The 23,699-nt window shown below is 35.5% G+C and overlaps 1 long non-coding RNA gene across 1 annotated transcript; it reads right to left on the bottom strand.

Moving 5' to 3' along the window:
• Positions 1 to 3,392: 3,392 nt before the first annotated feature.
• On the bottom strand, positions 3,393 to 4,482 carry LOC116107694. Its single transcript, XR_004124516.1, has 4 exons — positions 4,365 to 4,482; positions 4,189 to 4,284; positions 3,880 to 3,975; positions 3,393 to 3,651 (listed from the first exon to the last, which is right to left on the bottom strand). It is a non-coding gene; the product is annotated as an uncharacterized LOC116107694 (long non-coding RNA).
• Positions 4,483 to 23,699: the final 19,217 nt, after the last annotated feature.

The raw sequence follows: 23,699 nt of genomic DNA on the forward strand, positions 1-23,699 counted from the left end.
TATAAAAAGAAAGAAATTTAAAATGGAAGCTAGCTAACAAGTTGTGGAACTTTTTTTGCTTTGACAGTTGACATTTGACAATGGATTGGAATGTGCTTGGAGTTGGAGGGTTATTGTTTGCTTTGAGGCCTCTTTTGAAATCTTTTTTGTGGATTTATTACATTTGTATTTGTCTTGTGAACTTTGTTTGTGTATCTTCCAAGTTTGCATTTCACTATTTGATTTGGTAATGTACTTATGTTTGTTTTGTGGAAATGTATTTGTTATGTTTGCTTTGTGGAAATGTGTTTGCTATTTTAATCATGTGTTTGATTTGGATTTTGTGGAAATGTGTTTGCTATTTTAATCATGTGTTTGATTTGTAATTTTAGGGTGGAAACTAAGTTGGCAAGGGACTATTTTTCAGTTTGCATATGTTTGATTTATAAATGTCGTTGTGTACTTTATAATTTGAAATCAGAGTCTGCATCATGTCTTTGTTTTTGCAATTTTTGATTTATAATGTTAAATTATTAATACTTGATATACATTAAAAATATATAAATTCAAATTATTCAATTAGAAAAATTATAACTTCAATTCAAGTTAAAAAATGGGCCAAGGTGGAGGAATGGATGTAATTAGGCTAAAATGGTCCAGACCCATTTAAATAAACCTATAAACAAAAAAAAATTGGGCCAAAGTGAAGGGTTTGAAGGAATTGGGCTGAACTAATTCAGCCCATCTTAGTTAACTGGTTTAAAACCGAAAACCGGTTCAGTTCAAGATATGGGTAAACCGGTTTTTTCCACCCCTACTTGCTTGGCTTAAGGGCTGTTGTTGTGGAAAGCAGTATATTAGTTCAAGCCTCACAAGGATTTGTACTGGTTTATTTCTGTAAAGTTAGTTTAGTTTCCAAAAGAATGTATTAGTGAAAACGGTGATAGAAAAGTAATGTTGTGACTATTTGAGATGTCTTACTGCCATATCAAGTAAACATTACAGCCCCACCACATATTCATTTTCACATTGAAACAAAAAATTATAAAAACGATTATATCATATGATATTAAAAAGGTTCAGTTCATGAGATTATCAGTATTCTTCATTATCAGCGGTGAGATGTTCTAAATTAATTATTTAATTGATATACACGAGCTTGCATTCTAATTTTTCATACAACATATATAAATAATGGATACCCTATGTAGAATGAACTCTCATAACATAAAGGTAGTCCCAACCATCTAGCCTTTCATTAAGATGAGTTCAAATAGTACACTTGTTTTATTTTATTCAGATTTTCCAAACACTTGTTTTATTATAATTTGTGCTAAAAGCTTCACTTTCGAATATTTCACAATGTTAAAATTAATAACAATTATTCGAAACCTATGTGTGAGAGTATGAGTGTAGTGTTGAACAATTAAAAATTGATATAATGATTTTCTTTCATTATTCAATGACTTGTCGGCAACCAAAGTTAGAGTGAGAAATCAAAAGAGGTATTTGTTTTGCATGGACCGATCATGCTTAGTAATATTATATAAATGGTATGGTAATTGAATTTAAGAAAAAGAAAAAAAGGTTTCTTTCTTAATTGGTTGAAGAATGTATGGTTGAATTTATGTTATTCATAAAAGTCCCTGACAGAGTGAAGGGCCTACTGTTTTGTACATCTTTCAATTTCTCTTTCTAAATAATAGTCTTATATCATTCCCGTAATTGGTCCAATTTCAGACACCAACCGAAATTTCCTTGACGACATAATGCACTATTTTGATACGAAAAGCATCATTTATTTGATTGTTGATAGAAAAAGCTTTACCAATTCATATATGATCCAAAATCAAGTCCAATCATATTTCTTTCTTTTAGTTTTTTATTTTTAATCTTTTTTTCTTCTGTATTAAAGAAGTTGAGAGAGTGAGAGATAAATGGATATTGTCAATGTTTATTGTTTCTTTTAAGTGGGAGGGCCACGGAACCACTGATTTATTTAGATTCTTAAAGTTGTAATTAAATTTAGATTTTCAGTCAAATTAAAAAACTAAAAACCTGGCTGCATTTGTTTTACTATTTCTTCCCGTCATACCCAAAATACATATTTGTTTCCTTATTCTCAAAATTCAATCATATTCGATTCAACTATTTTTAAATCCCTTAGATTTGTTAATTTAATTAAATACTCCCCAAAAAAAAAAAGTTTATAAATTAACAAAAACAATCCCACCCACCCACATTTGTCAGATTCCGACCACCACCATTGGAGGTGGTCAGAATCTACCATAATGACACACTATTGGTTAGATTTGGCCGATAGTGCGTCGATCTAACATTTTTCGGCTAGATCCATAGTGGATCTAGTTGGAAAATGTCATATCTACGGCCAAAGATCAGTGTTTTAAAACCCAACTTAAGGTGAAACTTGGCAAAGTGGCCAAGTCCTGAGTTGACCGGTTTAGTTGGTTTGACCGACAGGTCAAACCGATGTCCAAACGTTTAAAATCTAACAAATATATCCCTGTCGGTCAAACCGATGTCCAAACGTTTAAAATCTAACAAATATATCCCTAAAAATTACCTGTAAGTACCTATAGGTTTAAAATCTTGCAAACACACCCCCAAAGACCATCGTCGGCTTTGACAAATAGGGTTTGTTTCCAATAACAACACTCAAAATCACCATAAAAACACTCCCCTAAGCCTCCTAATCAAAACTCATCTCACCCCTCTCCCATTCGCCTCCCTAATCACTGACAACAGTAAGCTTTTTCTGATGACGTAGTTTTACAATTTCTAGTTGATTCACTCACTAGAAATCATTGACATCGCCACCATTGTACTCACCAACCATTGATCTTTAAAAGCCCTAACATTACAGTCTTCAATTGTTCACAGATTGATGTCCTAATTTATAGGGTTTTTAATAAATAGAAAAATGTGTAACCCAACCTAGTGAAGGCCCCAAGTCTCGATTCAACCGGCCGAGCAGGGCTAGGTTTTAAAACACTATTATAAATTTAACATAACTTAAGTAGACTACTGATATAATTATAATTGAAGTTTGAGATGCTTTTAATGTTCATCCATCACTTCATACCTTACCTAAAAATAGATTCATTTTTCTGAACTAGAAATTTGAAAAATGCTACTGAATTTGGCCACTCAAATTGTAACAAATCTGCGATTAAAGTAAATAAATATATTAAGTTCAGAACCATAACCGTAGATACAATAATCTTATTGGTCATACTTCTAATCTGAAACAAAAAGGAAGCAAATTTCATAACTCTGCAAAAGAAGTGCTTCTTACATATTGTACACAAAAGAATAAAAGAAATTAATGCATATAATAAAAAGAAAAACAATATGTATAATCACATTCTCAAAACAATAAAATTATAATGTACAAAACGGGTACTACAAAGTACAAATGAACATGTAACATTAATTTACGCCGTAACTGAATTTTAAGAATTCATGAATTCTTTAGGCCGTAGACTTGGGTATCTTGTACTGTTTCTTCAGAAATTGAGAGGCCTCTGAATCACTCCTGTGACATAAAATTCTTATTAAAGTGTCGGTATCAGCTCCTAATCTGCCTCTGGCACTACTACCCTGCAAATCCGCACCACTTCCAGATCTACATTCCTCTATCAGCTCCCGTGTCTGTGAACGATTATCAATTAGTAAACATTAAACATAAAGAAAGAGCTACAAGTAGTTATAACAATCCGACCAAGCTGACTTTTGTGATGGTAATAATACTAGCACTAGAAAAAGGTATTATTTCATATACTACTGCAACTAATAACCTCATCGAAGATAGTAACTAAATTTTCCCAAATATAAAGCATCAATGATTAAAACATTTGAACTGAAAGCGCAATAACTGACCTCATAGCCATGCAACTTTACTACACTCCGAGCACGTGCTACTTGATTTTCTACCACTCCTCGAGGAAGCCCATCTCCCCCAGAAATAAAGAATTCCTACCGAAAAGTACCAAAATTTTATTAGCAGAAAATATCTAGTTTCAATCAAGTTAATATAATAAAGTGTTACATAGCATCAAATTGTTGAAATTTCAACAAGAAAGGCATAACTTTTGAACGCATTGAAAGCAACATCGAACAACCGTCTTTTTTGCCATACAAAAATGCTCCTACTGTCTTTATATTTGACAACGAGTTACTGGGCAATACCTTTAAAATTTCTAAATCTTCTTCCAACTGTTTTGCTTCACTAGGGAAGAAAACTCGTGATGGACCTCCATTTAGTAGGACACGTAATAAACCATCCTGGAAAAAGAAATATTATCAACAAAAAAAATATACTTCCAACGATATTTTGAAATTTGTAGACAAAACAACGCACAGACCAGTGATGCCTGAAGTAGACTAGTTACGATGCGATCCCGAAGTGCCTCCACAATAACATCACATAATTGATTTAGTTCCTGCAGCAGTTAAGTCAAACAGCCCCAATCTCAGTATCAATCTATATGCAAGTTTGAATAAATTAATCTTCTAATTAAACTTCTCAGGTGAGTATATGTTTGTTAAGTAGTCTTAAAACTGACAGGCAACCTACAGAATTCATTAAGTGGTTATAGCAGATCCCATTTGCTTAAACCTTTCGAGATTATGATGTTTCATTATGTTAAAAGATCTGATAAGGTCATATGATATGTATAGTATTTTTTATCATTGTCCGTATTTGCGTTTGACAGTACAACACCTGCTCCAGTAAATACGTTAAGAAGACATGCTTAACAAGGAATGAATATACTCCAACTGAGTTGCTACGGGGCTTAATATGTATGGATAATATTCGTGTTTCTTGATTACACTGCTAACTTGTTCAAATCCATAATCAGCTATCGTTGCCCAGGAGACACAAATTAAAATATACAAGCCAAGAATATAACCTAAAGACAATTTGCTAGGGGGCCTAAAATGTGAAGAACAAAAATTAGTTTTTCTTGAATTATGCTGTGGTAGAAATGACCAAAACGCCCTTATATGAAAAAGTTATGCCAAATGACCCTTATATCTAACTTTTATTGACCAATCATAATAGAGTAACAATGGAATAAATATTTACAAGGTTTTAAGAGAGAGTGGTTGACCTTATACACACCAAGTGCATCATCTTCTTCTTCCTCTCTCAAATCCACCATAAAAGCCACTAATCAAAGCACTTTATTCTCAAATTTTTGTAAGAAACAACAACATGCATGAAGAGTGGTGGAAATGAAGATTGAAAGCATGAAAGGTTGGATTCAAAAAAATGTTTTCATACAAAGCTTGGAAAAGAACATTGTACCTACTCCTTTGCTTTGGATTGATGAAGATAAGACTCAAAATGATGAGACCTCCACACTTTAACACCGCCTTGAGAGAGTTAGAGAGTGGCCTCGGCTTAGAGAGAGAGCTTTTTAGTTTGCTTTGAGTGAACTATGTGAATAATGAACTAAAATACAACCTTTTGCATTTATATATACTTGGGCAATTTTGTAATTATCTGTTTTTCACTTTCAAGCCCAATAAAATCTTATTTTAAAAGAGACCCCACGAATTTATTATGTCACCCTTTGAATAATCAATATTATTCAAGGGTCCATGTAAACTAAACTAGTTTACATTAAGAACCCATAAATTTACCCTTTTACCCTTTAACTATTAAAATGTTATTTTCGTTCATCTAATTAATCTTAATGCTTTAAGATATAATAATTAAATATAATTAATTATTGCTTGACCATTTTAACCCTTAAAATGTCACGAACAATTTTCTATGTAACTATTACCATAGAGATTCTGTTATTACCCTTGGAAGGTGCTAACCCTCTTCGGATAATCATTTCTCTCTCTCATCTTTCTCTAACTTCTTAAGGCTATTGGTGTGACCATGTAGGTCCACCGTGGATTAGCTGTGAGCCGGTTCTGGATGAATGCAGAAACCTGTCCGGAGGCCCAACGACTATGGTAAACATCTAGCAATGTGCCACAGTCCCTAAACCATGATGAAGAAATACTTCATCGAACCCATTTCAGATCATATGTACCATGCAGGTAAAGTCCCTCCATTGATATATCCTGATCGTGCACGGATTCATGGAACGTCAAAATCCTAAACTCGATCTTTTACCGAATCGTTGATCAATATGTCTGGAACTCGTCATCACAAACTTGCTTTTGTATGACTAATAATAGATTCTGGCTAGAGATTCTAATTTCTGACATTTATTGACGTTCGACCAAGAACTCGAATCCGGATGGAGTCAGCGGTACTCCTAATCCTATATTTTTGAGTCAATGGATCCCTTCTTGACCATCGTTCGTTTCCGCATATGAACAACGCATGACCAAATAGGCTTTATCATATGAAACATGACTAGTCTCGTACTTATACACCATATGAACCATACACATCGTTATCCTTATCGGATCCGACCACAATGTCTCAGGTCAAAGACCTACATTGTGCATTGATATAACCAAACGATAAATCATTGACTTAATGCTTTTCCAAGTGATTTGTCGTTATTCGGTCACGTTTGAAAAACAGTTCACCAACTGCTAATCCATACCAATGCTACAGTGACATGACTATCATCGTCATCCGTACTTATATCAACTCATGATATCTTTCGGAAGCATCCAGTATGCCTATATGCAATATAGTTGCCCAAATTATATTGCTTCCATAGGGAACCCTTTTTGATAATTCATTTACCGATTAAATGAATCATCTGGACAATTCATATACAAACTTTATTTTAAATGTATGACTGAATAAAGGAAGCAATTTATATATATGAATTGAAGAACTCTTTCTTCTCTTATTTATGATATATAGATACAAGACAAAATGCTCTGAAATCGACAACAGGAATGGTTTCTAGGGCATACACTAATACACACTAATAATTTTCATAGGATTTCAAGTTGAATTTCGAAGGAGATCACCATCCACACTTTAAGAACTTCAATTTTAGGGTTTAAGGTGAGTTTCAAAACCCTAGTTGTTCTGATCTTTTAGTTAAAAGAGAAATTCATAAGTGGTTATGTGTGTAAGGTAGAAAGGGTGAACCTTTGGAGCTAAGGAGGAGTGTCCTTGTGCTTTGAATCCTAAGGTAAGGAAAAAATCTCCCTTATGACTACAATTGATAACACCTAGGGTTTATGAAACTTACATTTATTTATGTTAATATGAGTGTGATGCTATGTTTTGGTTATGGATTGTTTAAATGGGTGTGTTAATATGAGTGTGATGCTATGTTTTGGTTATGGATTGTTTAAATGGGTGTGTTGATTGATGTATGTGTGCATATGGAGGATGATTATGCCAATTAAGAGATTTGTAATTGGACGATGTTTTGGCACTTTTTGGTTATGTAAAAAGGGAAGTTTTTATGGCCTTTTATACTTAGAATGATATGGCAAATGATATGAATGTGTAAATGAAGGTGACATGGTTAAAATGAATAGAATTCGGATTTGGCTTTTTAAGACTTATACTGTACATGCTTCACTGAATCGGTCATAACTGAAGTTGTAGAAGTCTGATTTAGTTGATTCTTGAAGTACTAAAAATTTGAGAAATAGACCTAAAACTTTTATGTTTTAGCCAAAAATAAATTTGAATTGGAAGATAAGGGAAAAATTGCTTGAAAAGTGACAAACTATATGGCATCCACCTTCTTAATGGAAATTCCCATTTGTTTTTAATTCTAATAAACCCATGAATAATCTTACTATTGAAATTCCTTGCATTGTATGAGAAATTGAATGAATTAATTTAAGAAGTCTAGTAAGAGAATAGTATGATTGAGCATGGGAGATGTTATTCCATATGTTTGCATTCGTAATGGTCATGCATATAGCTTATTTAGTTGACTTATGAAAAAATTTATGAAATGGTAAAGAATGAATTCCATGAGTCTCTTGAGGTATAAACCAAGATCAGAGGAATGGAATTCTCTTGGGAACCATGAGTCCTTTGAGGTGACGACCGAGAACAAGGTAATGGTTCAAATGAATCCGATCAGATAACAAAGACTAATGAAAACATCAAGTATAAAGACAAAAGAAATAAGCATGCCATGTACATGAATATTTCATAAGTCATATATGTTTTATGTTATATTATGTATTGTTATGTTATGTTATGACTTATGTTTATGAGAAAAGTCCAAATTATATGATATGTTTTATGAACTTGTTATGTCAAAGAATGAAGGTCATTTTTTGTAGATAGGTAAGGTCCTAAGTAATATACTTATATAATGAACCTTAATAGTTTATAAATGGCCATTTTCCCTTACTGAGCGATTAGCGCTCACCCCACGAAATGTTTTAAAATGTTTTGCAGGTAAGGATTAAGGCATGAAGCTGGGAGAGGATTCTGAGGGACGCTAGGAGCATGAAGGGATGTTTTAATTATGATTATTGAATGGTTTTGCTAGTATTTAGTGTAGTAATTATGTTTATATCTCATAATGCAGTAAATATGTCCATGTTATAATGGAATATATATGTTTGTGTTAATAAAGGAAATCAAATTGCTAGTAAATTTTGTAAAATTGTCTATGTTCTAGTAAGTATTACTATGGATTTCATAATTTAATCCAAAAAAGGAAACTATATTTTTTGACTTGTACAATGAACTTATTATAGTTTAGAAATTAAAAAAAATATTTTATAAACTACAGGTTTATTCTTTAAATAGGATTTTAAAATAAACTTCTTTCCTAGGCATGCGTTTTCTAAGTTCGGCCAAGGGATACTTAGGAAATACCCGGCTAGGAAGGGGTTTTACAGTTGGTATTAGAGCACGATTTTGGGTGTTCGAAATGATGTTTTGATTGAATTGTTATAGTTATTTTATATTTAATTGATGATGGAAACGGTGTTTGTAAGTAATGGAAGTATCATTCCTCATGCGTCCCCAAGATACTCTCTCCAGCCGATTGTTGTAAGTATTTTCTTTACTTGATTAGTGAATAGAATTAGCTAACGTTGATTAAAATTTTTGTGAGTAAAGGGTATGGCTACAAGGCGTTCACGAAAGGTTAATAGGAGGGGTAAGGAGAATGTTAATGAAGCAGGCACTAGTGAGCCAGTAGCACTGATGACCAATGTGCCCCCTAATAGTGGACCAGCCACGTCTACCCAAAATGCTTCTGTTTTAGATGAGGCTGCAATCAACAGGATGATTCACGTAGCCATTAGTGAGGCCTTTAGGAGGGTTACCCCGGAAAGTATAAGTAATCAAGTGAACACAAATTCCTCAGTTCCATTAGTTCAGCCTTAACTCCAAATACTAGTTCCACCTCTAGTAACCATACCAGCTATGCCGATGGGTGCTACACCTTCTGGACAAGTGGAACCAATCTATAATCTTTCTCAAAAGCACAAACCTTCGAAGTTCAGTGGTTCAAACGATCCGGTGGTGTCAGAGGAGTGGTTAGAGACTGTCGAATGAGCAATGGCCTTGTTTCCTATGAGTGACCAGGAAAAAGTTTGTTATGCTTCCTATTTGTTGAGAGGAAATGCCCGGGTATGGTGGAAGCTAATGGAGCATACCTATGTGACGAGTGCTCTTTCTTGGAATGAATTTAAAAGGCTATTTGAAGTAGAATACTGGTCAGCAAACATGTTATCCGTAAAGATTCAAGAGTTCACGAAATTGAAGCAAGGTAATATAACTGTTAGAGAGTATGCTACAATGTTCAACTCCCTAGCCCATTTTGCTCCTACCATGGTGAGTACTCAACAGTGCCGATTAGAGAGATTTGTTAATGGATTACACCCAAAAGTTGCCCAGATTGTTATAGTGGATGGTCAACCTCCCCAGACTTACAGTGAGGCCTTGGAGTGGGCATTGAGAGCAGAGATTTATGTGAATAAGGAGAGGCGGATGGAGAACCCCAAGTTGATGATTGGTAGTTCTAGTTCGAGCTAGACAGTAGTTCAGAAAGTTGAAGTGGGGAATTCCAGTTAGGCCCCCGAGGACAAAGGTAAAAGAAAGTTTCAGCAAGGATTTCAAAAGAAGGGTGACAAGAATAAGAGGACTCCATAGCAACAACAGAAAAGAAATAATCTTCCCCATTGCCAAAAATGTGGGAGGCAGCATAAAGGGAATGGCCTATTAGGGACCAATGTGTGTTTCAAATGTAAACAACAGGGACATATGGCAAAGGATTGTAAAGTTACTCAGGCTACTTCCCTTCAAACTGTTAGAGGTTCAACTGCTAGAGTTTACTCAGTGGCTCAGAAAGAAGCTGAAGCTAATCCATCTGCAATCACTGGTCAGTTACAATTCCACTCTACCTCTTTATATGTACTAATTGATTCTGGGGCTACCCATTCTTTTATCTCATATGGTATTATAAAAAGTTTAGGTTTAGAGCCTAGTAAAGTGAAACATGTTGTTAAAATTGAGATGCCTAATGGGGAGAATTATTTTGCTGATAAGTTGTTAATGGAGGAAACTATAGTGATTGATGGGCATGAGTTGAATGTTGATTTGATTGTTTTTGATATGCCTGATTTTGATATGATTTTAGGAATGGACTTCTTGAGCAAATATGGAGTATTGATAGATTGTCGGAAGAAGAAGGCCAGGTTTAACTTAGATGATGGAGACAGTTTCACCTTTGAGGAAGGTTATCGACACAACCTAATGATAAGTGCAATGAAGGCAATAAAGATGGTAAGGAAGGTTTGTATAGGGTACATAGCTAATGTGGTGAATAAAGAAAAGTTTCCAAACTTCAATGTTCAAGATGTACCCATAGTACGAGAATTCGAAGATGTATATCCAAAAGATTTGCCAGGACTTCCTCTAGAAAGGGAAGTAGAGTTTTGTATAGAATTAGCTCCTAGTACGGCACCAATATCTAAAGCCCCATATAGAATGGATCCAACAGAGTTACAAGAGTTAAAGAAGCAGCTTCGGGAGTTGTTAGATAAAGGTTTCACTCGACCCAGTCATTCTTCATGGGGAGCTCCTATTTTATTTGTCAAGAAAAAAGATGGTTCGATGAGAATATTTATCGATTACAGAGAGCTCAATAAAGTGACGGTGAAAAACAAGTATCCATTACCAAGAATTAATGACTTGTTTGATCAGTTAAAGAGAGCTTCGGTGTTTTCCAAGATTGATCTTCGGTCAGGGTACCATCAAGTGCGGGTCGCTGACAAGGATATTCCCAAGACTGCATTCCGAACCAGGTACGGGCATTATGAATTTATAGTGATGCCATTTGGATTGACTAATGCACTAGTGATGTTCATGGATTTGATGAATAAGATTTTCCATGATTTCCTAGATTAATTTCTGGTAATTTTTATAGATGATATCCTGGTTTATTCCAAAACAAAGGAAGATCATGAAGAGCATTTGAGATTTGTGTTACAAAGACTAAGGGAGAAAAAGTTATATGCTAAGTTCTCCAAATGTGAGTTTTGGTTGGATCAAGTAGCATTCTTGGGACAAGTTGTTTCACAAAAAGGTATTTCAGTGGACCCTAGTAAGATTGAAGCAGTGATTGAATGGCCAAGACCAAAGAACTATAAAAGAAGTTAGAAGTTTTCTTGGTTTACTAGGGTATTACAGGAAATTTGTGGAAGGCTTTGCTAAATTAGCTTCTCCACTCACAACTCTGACAAAAAAAGAAGCCCCGTTCAAATGGACTAAAACCTGTGAGAAGAGTTTCCAAGAATTGAAAAGAAGATTAACTACTGCTCCTGTTTTAACTCTTCTAGAGGATGGAGTAGATTATGATATTTATACTGATGCTTCTCATAATGGTTTAGGGGTGGTATTGACGCAAAAAGGCAAGGTGATTGCTTATGCCTCTTGTCAGCTGAAAGACTATGAAAAGAGGTATCCCACTCATGATCTTGAATTAGCAACTGTCGTTTTTGCTTTGAAAATTTGGAGACATTATCTCTTTGGGGTGAAATGTAATATTTACACAGATCACAAAAGTCTAAAATACTTTTTCACCCAGAAAGAATTGAATATGAGGCAGAGAAGATGGCTTGAGCTGGTGAAGGACTATGAATGTGATATTATGTATCAGCCAGGAAAAGCTAATGCAGTTGCAGATGCCCTCAGTAGGAAAGTCTCCTTAGCTTAGCTAACTTTTCAGAAGCACCTACGACAAGAGATAATGAAGGAAGGGATAGAGTTGGAGATTGGGAAATTGTCCAAAATTGAAGTTCGGTTTAAGTTGTTGGAGGGAATTAAAGAAAAACAAGCGGATGATGGGTTTAGGAAAGGAATTGAGCAGCAGTTGAAAGATGGCAGAGAATAAGAATTCAAATGGGTGAATGGAATCCTGAAATTTAAGGATAGAGTGTATGTTCCTCAGGATATTGAATTGAGAAAGAAGATTTTAGAGGAAGAACATAGTACTCTTTACACTGCTCATCTAGGGAGTGTAAAGATGTATCAGGAATTGAGGAAGAGCTATTGATGGCCAGGGTTAAAGAAAGATGCAACTGAGTATGTTACTAGATACTTAGTGTGCCAGCAGGTTAAAGCAGAACATCAGTGCCCTTTAGGATTGTTGCAGCCCCTTAGTATTCCTTCATGGAAATGGGAAGATATTTCTATGGATTTCATTTTAGGTTTTCCTAGAGTGCAAAGGGGTTATAATGCCATTTGGGTGATTGTAGATAGATTGACTAAATTTGCTCATTTCATTCTAGTTACAGACAAGATCTCCTCTGATCAGCTAGGCCAGTTATATTTCAAATAAATAGTAAGATTGCATGGAGTACCTAGTAGTATTATCTTAGATAGGGATGTGAAATTTATGTCAGTATTCTGGAGTAGCATGCAAAAGGCATTAGGTACTAGGCTTAATTTTAGCACAGCTTATCATCCTCAGACGGATGGACAAACTGAAAGAACGAATCAAATATTGGAGGATATGTTACGGGCATGCTGTATTGATCACAAGTTGAATTGGTGTGACATTCTCCCTCTAGTTGAATTTGCTTATAACAATAGTTATCAAGCAACCATTAAAATGGCACCATATGAAGCCTTGTATGGAAGGAAATGTAGATCTCCATTACCTTGGGACAAAATAGGAGAAAGAATGCATTAGCTCAAGCTCTTGGTCCATAAATGACACAAAAAATGATAGAAGATGTAAAGTTAATCCGAGAGCGAATGAAGCAGGCCCAAGACAGACAGAAGAGCTATGCAGACCCAAAAAGAAAGGATATAGAGTTCCAAGTAGGAGACAAAGTGTTTGTGAAAATCGTTCCTTATAAAAGGGTGATGAGGTTTGGAAGAAAAGGGAAGCTTGCCCCTAGATATATCAGTCCATATGAGGTATTAGAGAAAGTGGGCAAAGTAGCTTACAGACTTGCCTTACCAGCTAGTATGGACCTGATCCATAATGTTTTCCATGTTTCCCTGTTGCGAAAGTATGTTAGTGATCCTTCGCATATATTACAAGCAAATGAAGTGGAGTTAAAAGATGAACTAATTTATGAAGAACGCCTAGNAATGGTGGTGCATGTGATCCTTAGACTTGAGATCACCAAAGTGCCTTGTGCACCGATTGGTGTAGTTTGACACTAGCCTAACGCAGTTCTATTCAGAGCTGTCAATACAGTGGTGATTAGCTGCATCAAGGAGTGTATCAAGACTATGGTGGATGGACAGAGGATTCATCACTCTCGAGTAGGGGAGAAGTTATCTCATGGTGCAATTCAATATATGGCAATGACACTAAAACTGTGGCCACAGTGGGATTGAGTTGTTGCTCTATCCAATCTATAATACAGGTCATTGGTCCAGACTGAAGATATAATATCGAGAGTAACAGAAGGTTGACACTATTTCTATGCCTTCGTCTCATCGAGATAACGGTTGATGAAAGGATCGAATAGTACAGTAACCATATCGTTGACAGGTAGCTACTCTGCTGAATCCGAATCTATCGGGTGGCCATGATGCCTTGTTAGGGGCCAATCTTGGTCTGTGTGTAGTGAGACGATTAATTGGTGTTAATCGCAATACTACACACTACGAGTATGATGAGGAGCCTATGGGTCACACACATAGAAGATAATTTAAGAGCCAGGAAAAGATAATGGCGTTTTCGTCTTTTTAGGTGAAAGGATATTTTGGTAATTTCGCAGTGGAATTAAATTTTTCGAGGTCGTAGCCTTTATTTAATTTGTTAGAAAAATTAAATAAGTGAAATTACGTTTAAATATGTGGTTGCATATTTTAAATAAATTATCATTATTGTTAAATGTTAATATATATATATGGATTTTAATTGATATAATGATGAATTAAAATAAATATCTAAATGGGGGTGTTTGGAAACATGGGGTGTTTGGGTTGGAGCCCAAGCCTATTCCATATGGGAATAGGGCAATTAAACTTTACTATAAAAGAAAAGTTTTAATTGTAAAAGGAGAGAGTTTTTAATTCATTCTTTTTCATTTGTAAAAGAGAAAAACACACAGCCCCCAAAAACACTCTCACGCCAGATTTTGGTTTAGTTAAGAATCAAATTTTTTTTTTTTTCCTTCTTTGTTCTTAAGGCTAAAGGGAATCTAGCAAATCCCTCTTTAGTTCCTTGCGATTGTCTTTGTGTGGACTGCATCGGTCTGATCCTACACTTGGATCGGTAGCAAAATACGTTCAAAAACAAAGTTGGAGGAGCCTCCAAATGTGCGTATGATTTCTTGAACTCTATATTAGTTTTCTGCAGATTCTTATTTTGATATAAACTGTAAATCTGTACCCTAATCTTGGTTCTATGGAATGATCTGTATTGTTAAAAGTTTTGTTTTCCGCTACTTCAAAGTATTGTTTCCTAACAGTGGTATCAGAGCCTAGGGTACCAGATTTTACAGTTTTATGTGGATGATTGATTGTATGCATTTGATTGATGATATGTAGCCTTGAAGAATCTGTGTAAAATTTGCCTTAAAAGCATGTTTTAAGAAATCTATAAACCCCACGTTATTATTCCGATGCCCTAAGGTATGAAATTTACTTTTTCAAGTAATTTTCTTTTTTGAATGGAAGGGTAAAATTGTCAATTTACATGTATTTCGAGATGTGGCCATTACAAAGTGTAAAGGGTGATGTCATTGAAAAGAAATGATGGTAGAATGGTTATAAAGTTGATTGATAAGGTTAAATGGCATAAACGGTAACCAAGGGTATAATGGTCTTTTCATACAAAACCATATGATTAAGTGTCCATAAAAGTGCACCAAGGGTAAATTAGTCATTTACCTAATAGAATTGCTTAATGGTTAAGTGTTTTAAAGAAGTCAAATGGCATTAAATGAGTACTTATCTTTATGTTGTGGTAGAAATGACCAAAATGCCCTTATATGAAGAATTTATGCCAAATGACCTTTATATCTAACTTTTATTGACCAATCACATTAGAGTATCAATGGAATGAATATTTACAAGGTTTAAAGAGAGAGTAGTCGGCCTTGGAGACCCCAAATTTATCATCTTCTTCTTCATCTCTCAAATCCACCATAAAAGCCACTAATCCAAGCTTTTATTCTCAAATTTTCTTAGGATTTCAAGTTGATTTTCAAATGAGATCACCATCCACCCTTAAAGAACTTCAATTTCAGGGTTAAAGGTAAGTTTCAAAACCCTAGTTTTTCTGAATTTTTTAGTTAAAAGAGAAATTCATAAGTGGTTATGTGTGTAAGGTAGAAAGGTGAAACTTTCGAGCCAAGGAGGAGTACCTTTGTGCTTTGAATACTAAGGTAAGGAAAAAATCTCCCTTATGACTACAATTGATAACACCTAGGGTTTATGAAACTTACATTTATTTATGTTAATATAAGTGTGATGCTATGTCTTGGTTATGAGTTGTTTAAATGGGTGTGTTGATTGGTGTATGTGTGCATATGGAGGATGATTATGCCAATTAAGAGATTTGTAGTTGGACGATGTTTTGGCACTTTTTGGTTCTGTAAAAAGGGAGGTTTTTATGGCCTTTTATACTTAGAATGATATGGCAAATAATATGAATGTGCAAATGAAGGTGACATGGTTAAAATGAATAGAATTCGGATTTGGCAGTTTTAAGACTTATACTATACATGCTTCACTGAATCAGTCATAACTGAAGTTATAGAAGTCCGATTGAGTTGATTCTTGAAGTGTTAAAAATTTGAGAAACAGACCTAAAAATTTTGTGTTTTAGGCAAGAAGCAGTTCGAATTGGAGGATAAGGTAAAAATTGCTTGAAAAGTGATGAACTATATGGCATCCAACTTCCTAATGGAAATTCCCATTTGTTTCTAATTCTAATAAACCCCTGAATAAACTTAATACCAAAATTCCTTGAATTGTATGAGAAATTGAATGAATTAAGTTAAGAAGTTTAGTAGAAGAATATAGTATGATCGAGCATGGGAGATGTTAGTCCATATGTTTGCATTCATAATGGTAATGCATATAGCTTATTTAGTTGTCTTATGAAAAATTTATAAAATGTTAAAGAATGAATTCCATGAGTCTCTTGAGGTATAAACCAAGATCAGAGGAATGGAATTCTTATGGAAACCATGAGTCCTTTGAGGTGACAACCAAGAACAAGGTAACGGTTCAAATGAATCTGATCGGATAACAAAGACTAATGAAATCGTCAAGTATATAGACAAAACAAATAAGCATGCCATGTACATGAATATTTCATAAGTCATTTATGTTCTATGTTATATTATGTATGGTTATGTTATGACTTATGTTTATGAGAAAAGTCCAAAATGTATGATATGTTTTATGAACTTGTTATGTCAAAGAATGAAGGTCATGTTTTATAGGTAGGTAAAGTCCTACGTAATATACTTGTATAATGATGTATATAGTTTATAAATGGCCATATTCCTTACTGAGAGATTAGCGCTCACCCCATGAAATGTTTTAAAATGTTTTGCTGGTACGGATTAAGGCATGAAGTTGGGAGAGGATTCCAAGGGACGCTCTGAGCATGAGGGGATGCTTTAATGATGATTATTGAATGGTTTTGCTAATATTTAGTGTAGTAATTATGTTCATAAATCATAATGTAGTAATTATGTCCATGTTCTATAATGGAGTAAATATGTTGTATTAATAAAGGAAATCAAATTGCTAGTAAATTTTATAAAAGTGTGTATGTTCTAGTAAGTATTACTATGGATTTCATAATTTACTCCAAGAAAGGAAACTATATTTTTTTGATTATACAATGATCTTATTATAGTTAAGGAAAAAAATTAAACACATATATCTATAAATATGTTGTAAACTACAAGTTTATTCTTTAAATAGGATTTTAAAATAAACTTCTTTCCTAGGCGTGCGTTTTCTAGGTTCTCAATGGCCAAGGGATACTTAGGAAATACCCGGCTAGGGAGGGGTTTTACAAAATCTATTAATCGATTAATTTTAATTTGTTGATGATCTGCAAGTTTAGTATATTAGGTGATGGATTTTTGTTGAGATCAGTGTGTATGATTGATTGCAAAATCCATTTGGTGTGTATTTGGTTACTATTTGAACTAATCCGAAGCTACAGATCAGTGCACGGTCACCACGGCGATATAACCCATCACCGCGGCGAGTGTGTTTGGCATTCAGGCTGATCACGAAATCAGCGCTTGCCGCGGCGATCGTTCTTAGGACGAATGCTGTACGAAATCGCTATGGTGGTTGAGCATGAATGTCAAGTTAATCAGCGTACGCCGCAGTGATCTAACTCATCGCCCTAGCAAGCGCACTTCCCAGTATGCAAGGGCCAAATTGTAAAGTTTCCAAATTTTTGGACCAAATGTAGATCTGTAAATTGTCAAGGGGTAATTAATAATTAACCCACTAATTTCAAAATTGATTGTTTTTTAAATGTATGCTATGTACTTGTTTGTATATTGCGTAGTGCCCGGTACATGAGCCTTGGACCTATGGTAAATGTTTTAAAATTTTTGGATATGCATGTTTGTAATTCATTAAATAGGGCCTGCGTGTCCTATCTTTCTCCTCTTCTCGATGTACATTCTCTTCTCATCTCATTCCCCTCGAATGTAACTCGAAGTTTCTAAATTTCTTGATGTAAAATTAGTTGGAGATTAATTTTTAATGTAAATTTAGAATGATGTTTTTGTAATGTACTTGAAGACGGACCAAGGAAGAGACGATCATACTTGAAGACTCAAGATTTTATTACAGGACCTCTAGGTGCCCCACCGATTCCTCTAGGCTCGAGGAAATCGGTTTTAGTTGGGCTATGTATCAGCACCTTTTAATATTGTGTTTAAACTGCATGCTAAGGTTGAATGTTGAATAACATGGCAAACAATGTCATTCTAACAAAGATAATAATTTGGTAAGACATTAAATAACAAACCCTCAATTAAAGGATATTAAGTCATGTAAGCCTTCCATCACCATGGTTTTAATCAAACCACTGTTCATCGAAACGTTGTTCACTAAAGCAAAGGGTACACTTTTACCAGTGGGAGGTTAAAATGCATTGGAGTTTTCCTTAATGGTGATGGGTTGACTTAAAATGACGGTTTTGCTTGTTTGCCAAAGCAAAGGGTACACTTTTACCAGTGGGAGGTTAAAATGCATTGGAGTTTTCCTTAATGGTGATGGGTTGACTTAAAATGACGGTTTTCTTGTTTGCCAAAGTGAAGGTTGATAAACATGTCGTAGGCATAGTAGAGCAGTGCACATTTAGTATGTACGTGGTGACATGTAGTGTCCACTCTACTGATATTGAGAATCACACTTGAGGACGATGGCATGTCAGGTCCATTGGATTGTGTGATTGGCTTGTTGGCTTTTTCACATTTGAGGTTGATAGTAAGAGCTATCAATTGGTGTGGATTAAGCTTGTTGGCCTACCTAATCAACTCATTTTGGCTTGTTCGCCGAAGCGAAGGTTTGAACTGAGAAAGATGGGATCTCCGCCCACTAGGAAAGTCAACGGGCTTTCCCGAGTTAATAGTGAGGGCTATTAACCTGAGTAAAATAGTGGGAGCATCGTTTATAAAAGACCATATTAAATAATAATAAACTTTACAATAACTTTATTTTTCTGCAATTGTAGATTCATCGAAATGACCATTATGAACCTGCGATCAATAATCGAGAAAGAAAATAGATTGGATGGATCCAATTTCTCAGACTGGTATTGTAATCTTTGGATTATACTTAAGTCAGAAAAGAAATTGTATATCCTTGAAAAGCCATACATGGTTGAGCCTGATCCTGATGCCACTTAAAAAGTAAATGATACTTATCAAAAGTTCCTTGATGATGCTGATAACATTCAATGCTTGATCTTAGCATCAATGACACCTATGCTGCAAAAGCAGCATGAGAATATGGACGCTTCTTCCATTATTCTACACCTCAAGGAGCTTTTTGAGACAAATGCCCGACATGAGAGGTACAAGGTGTCGAAATCATTGTTTAGGAGTCGTCTGACTGAGGGAGCCCAAGTTGGTCCTTATGTGCTCAAGATGATCGAGCACATGGAGAGGCTTGAGACTTTGGGATGTGGCTTGGATGCAGAATTACAAATGGGTTTAATTCTGCAATCCTTGCCTGACTCTTATGCTCCATTCATAATGAATTTCAATATGAATACGATGGATAAAACCCTGTCAGAACTTTTAAACATGCTAAGGACTGCAGAACAGGACCTAAAGAAGTCCAAGCCTGTTTTAATGGTTGCTGCCGATAAAGGAAAGGGTAATGGTAAGGGTAAGGCCAAGGCCAAACCCAAGCCCAAGCCCAAAGGACAGGTTGCTCTTGGGCCTGAGAGTGGCATAGGGAAGGGCACGGTAGTCTACTTCTTTTGTGGTAAGCTTGGCCATTGGAGGAAACACTGCAAGGCTTTCCTCGGAAGCAAGAAGAAGTCAGAGGCTACGACTTCATGTATGTTTATGATTGAAATTAACTTCTCTCCCTCAACATCTTGGCTCATTGACACAGAATGTGGTACTCACATTTGTACTGATGTGTAAGGACTAAGGCAGAGTAGAGTGCTCATCAAGGGAGAGGTGGACCTACGATTTGGAAATATAGCACATGTGGCTGCATTGGCTGTAGGGACTTACTGTTTATGTTTGCCTATGGGCTTGTTGTTAGAACTACATAACTATTATCATGTACCTTCTTTTTCTAGAAATATTATTTCAGTATCCACTTTGGATAATATGGGGTATCATTTTGAGATATCAAATAGATTGTTGTCCTTTATTTTGAATGGTATTCTAGTTGGAATTGCAAGGTTATATAATGGATTATATGTTCTTGACTTAAACAATAAAGATATTCTCAATGTTGAAACCAAAGAAAGCTAAGCATAGCGATCAAAACTAGACATATCTCTGGCACTATAGATTGTGTCATGTTAATAAGACTCGCATTGCAAAACTTCAAAGGGATGGAGTTTTGGACCCTTTTAACTTTTAGTCATTTGAGGTATGCGAGTCATGCCTGTTAGGCAAGATGACCAAGTTTCTTTTCATAGGACAAGGTGAAAGGGCTACTGAGTTGTTAGACATCACCCATAGTGATGTATGTGGTCCACTAATAGTTGAGGTCAGAGATGGATATTCATACTTCATCACATTTACTGATGATTTCAGTAGATATGGTTATGTCTACCTTTTGAGACATAAGTCTGAAGCCTTTGATAAATTCAAGGAATTCAAGAATGAAGTACAGAATATGTTGGGCGAAAGTATTAAAGCTCTTCGATCAGATCGAGGAGGTGAATACTTAAGCTTAGGGTTTTCAGAGTACCTGAAGGTATATGGGATAGTATCACAACTCACTCCTCATTATACACCCCAACACAATAGAGTGTCGGAAAGGAGGAATAGGACCTTACTTGATATGGTTAGGTCCATGAAGAGTTTTAGTGATTTACCTGCGTCATTCTGGGGTTATGCCCTAGAGACTGTGACTCACGTTTTGAATCGTATGTTGTCAAAGTCTTTAGATAAGACTCCATATGAGCTATGGAGTGGGCAAAAGCCCAACTTGTCTTATCTAAGGATTTGGGGTTGCAAAGCTTATGTTAAGAAATTGACTTCGAACAAGCTGGGCTCAAAATCTTGTAAATGTATATTTGTGGGGTATCCAAAGGAGACCAAAGGATACTACTTCTACCACCCAGAAGAGCGGAAAATTTTTGTTGCTCGTTCTGGTGTCTACCTGGAAAAGGAATATTTTCTAAGAAGTACTACTGGGAGAAAAGCAGCACTTGATGAAGTTCTAGAACCATAAGATATACTAGACGAAGGACAGGATGATGTGCCATAGGAGTGGTTGAACACCAAGAGGAGGTCACTCAATAACTTGTGGATCAAAGTGAACCACCTCAGGTACCATAGGAGCTATGTAGATCTGGAAGAGTACACCATGAGCCCGAGAGATACGGTTATCTCATGACTCAACATGGTGACATACTAGTCTACCAAGACGATGAACCTAGAACCTACGAAGACGCTATATCGGATCTAGATTCCATTAAATGGCTCGAAGCCATGAAATCTGAGATGGACTCCATGTTCCATAACCAAGTATGGTTTCTGGTGGAACCACCTAAAGGGGTAAAACCCATAGGGTGTAAATGGGTCTTCAAGAAGAAGACTGACATGGATGGCAAGGTGCATACTTATAAGGCACGACTGGTTGCCAAAGGCTTCAAAAAAATTCATGGGATTGACTATGAAGAAACCTTTTCGCTGGTTGCCATGATTAAATCCATCCGGATTATGCTTGCGATTGCTGCATATCATGACTATAAGATTTGGCAAATGGATGTCAAAATAGCTTTCCTAAATGAAAAACTTGAGGAGGATGTGTATATGACACAACCTGATTGTAACGCCCACTTGAGGTACGTAGCTAATGTATGTAGTATTGCCTAATTGTTCATTGGTTTGCCCTTAATTGAGTTTGTATGTTGTTAATATTGTTTGGTTGGCCCTTGATTGAATTAGTGTTTTGGTTTGGTTGAGTGGTTGCCCTAAAATTGTTAAGACTTGGCGAAATTTTGATGTTATAGTCTTCGCCGGGGCGAGGAATAAGCTTTGCCCCGGCGACATAGGCTCTGTAATTTTTCACCGGGGCGAAGGAAAAGTCTTCGTTGTGGCGAAGAGCCGGTTGAAATGTGTGGTGAAGTTTCTAGAGAATTTTCCATAGGGGCAAAGTAACCATTCTACCCCTAATTAGCAGGAAAAGTGGGGAGTGAAATGTAAGAAAATTTCATGGAGAATGTGTTAGAGTTAGGGGTGTGATTGGAATGAATTAAAGGACAAAGATGGAATTTCTAAGAAAGAGCAAGGGCTAAATGGGAAAGAATGTTTATAATATGAGATATTAAGGGTTTAGTCTTAGTAAACCCTTCATTTCTCTACTTCCACTGCCATTCCCATTCACCATTTTTTCTCAACTTTTCACTCAATCTTTTAAGGACTTTTGGAGGGCTTTTGAGTAGTTTTTGGTAGAGAATTAATCTAAAGCATCCTAAGTTGTAGAGAAAAGACTATCTACCAAAGGAAAAGAGATTCTAGTGGAGTCACTCAATCACAAGATAAGTAATCCAACCCAAGTTAAGGTTTAAGAAATCATTTGAGTAGAGATTTCTTTATGCATGTATATATTATGCCTGTTGAGAAACTAAGATGAGATGTGTATTTATTTTATGGTTGTTGGATATGCTTAAATTATGAGAAGTGTTTTGATGTGTAATGAGATATTGAAGTTGAGTTGAGGTTGGAGGAGTTTTGAGTAAACTTTTTGGGAGTGTTCTTCCATGATACGAATTATGATCATATAAGGGAGTTTCCTCCCATTTTGGATGGTTAAAGAGAGGAGTAGAGTTATAGTTAAAGTAGAGTTTTTGTATGCATATTAGTTGTTTGATGAAATGCCTAAGAGAAGCATGAGTATGAGTAGAGAACCTTAAATTATTGCAACATTGCATATTTGCATTTCATGAGTGCATTTAATGAACATGAGCCATCCATATGTTTCAGCTCTAAGATTGATTGCACTAACTTGTGGCATGAGAAACTTGGTCACATGAATTTCAAAGACTAGGTAACTCTTTCAAAAAGAGAAGTTGTTAAAGGGTTACCGAAACTTGAACCTCTAGAAGGTAATGTATATGGTCCATGTCAACAAGGTAAACAAACTAAGATCTTTCATAAAGTTTTATCTAAGATCAATACCATCATGTGTGTTGGAATTGCTTCATATGGATTTAATGGGTCCTATGCAAACTGAGAGTTTGGGAGGTAAAAGGTACGTGTCTGTTTGTGTTGATGATTTTTCTAGGTATGCTTGGGTTGATTTTTTATGTAAGAAATCTGATTCATTTAATGCATTCCAGAAATGGCTAAAAGATTGCTTGTTGAGAAATTCTAAAGCTACAAAAATAGTAAGAATAAGGAGTGATCATAGAAAGGAATTTGAAAATGCTGATTTTGCTAATTTTTGTGAATTGTAGGGCATATTCCATGAGTTTTTAGCACCAAAAACACCTCAATAAAATGGTGTTGTGGAAAGGAAAAATAGAGCACTTCAAAAGATGGGTAGGGTGACTCTTAATGCCAAAAAGCTCCGTACAAGACTTTGGGTTGATGCTATCAACACGACATGTCATATTTCCAACCGA

Source organism: Pistacia vera, unplaced genomic scaffold (assembly GCF_008641045.1).
Source record: "Pistacia vera cultivar Batoury unplaced genomic scaffold, PisVer_v2 Contig546, whole genome shotgun sequence".
NCBI lineage: Eukaryota > Viridiplantae > Streptophyta > Magnoliopsida > Sapindales > Anacardiaceae > Pistacia > Pistacia vera.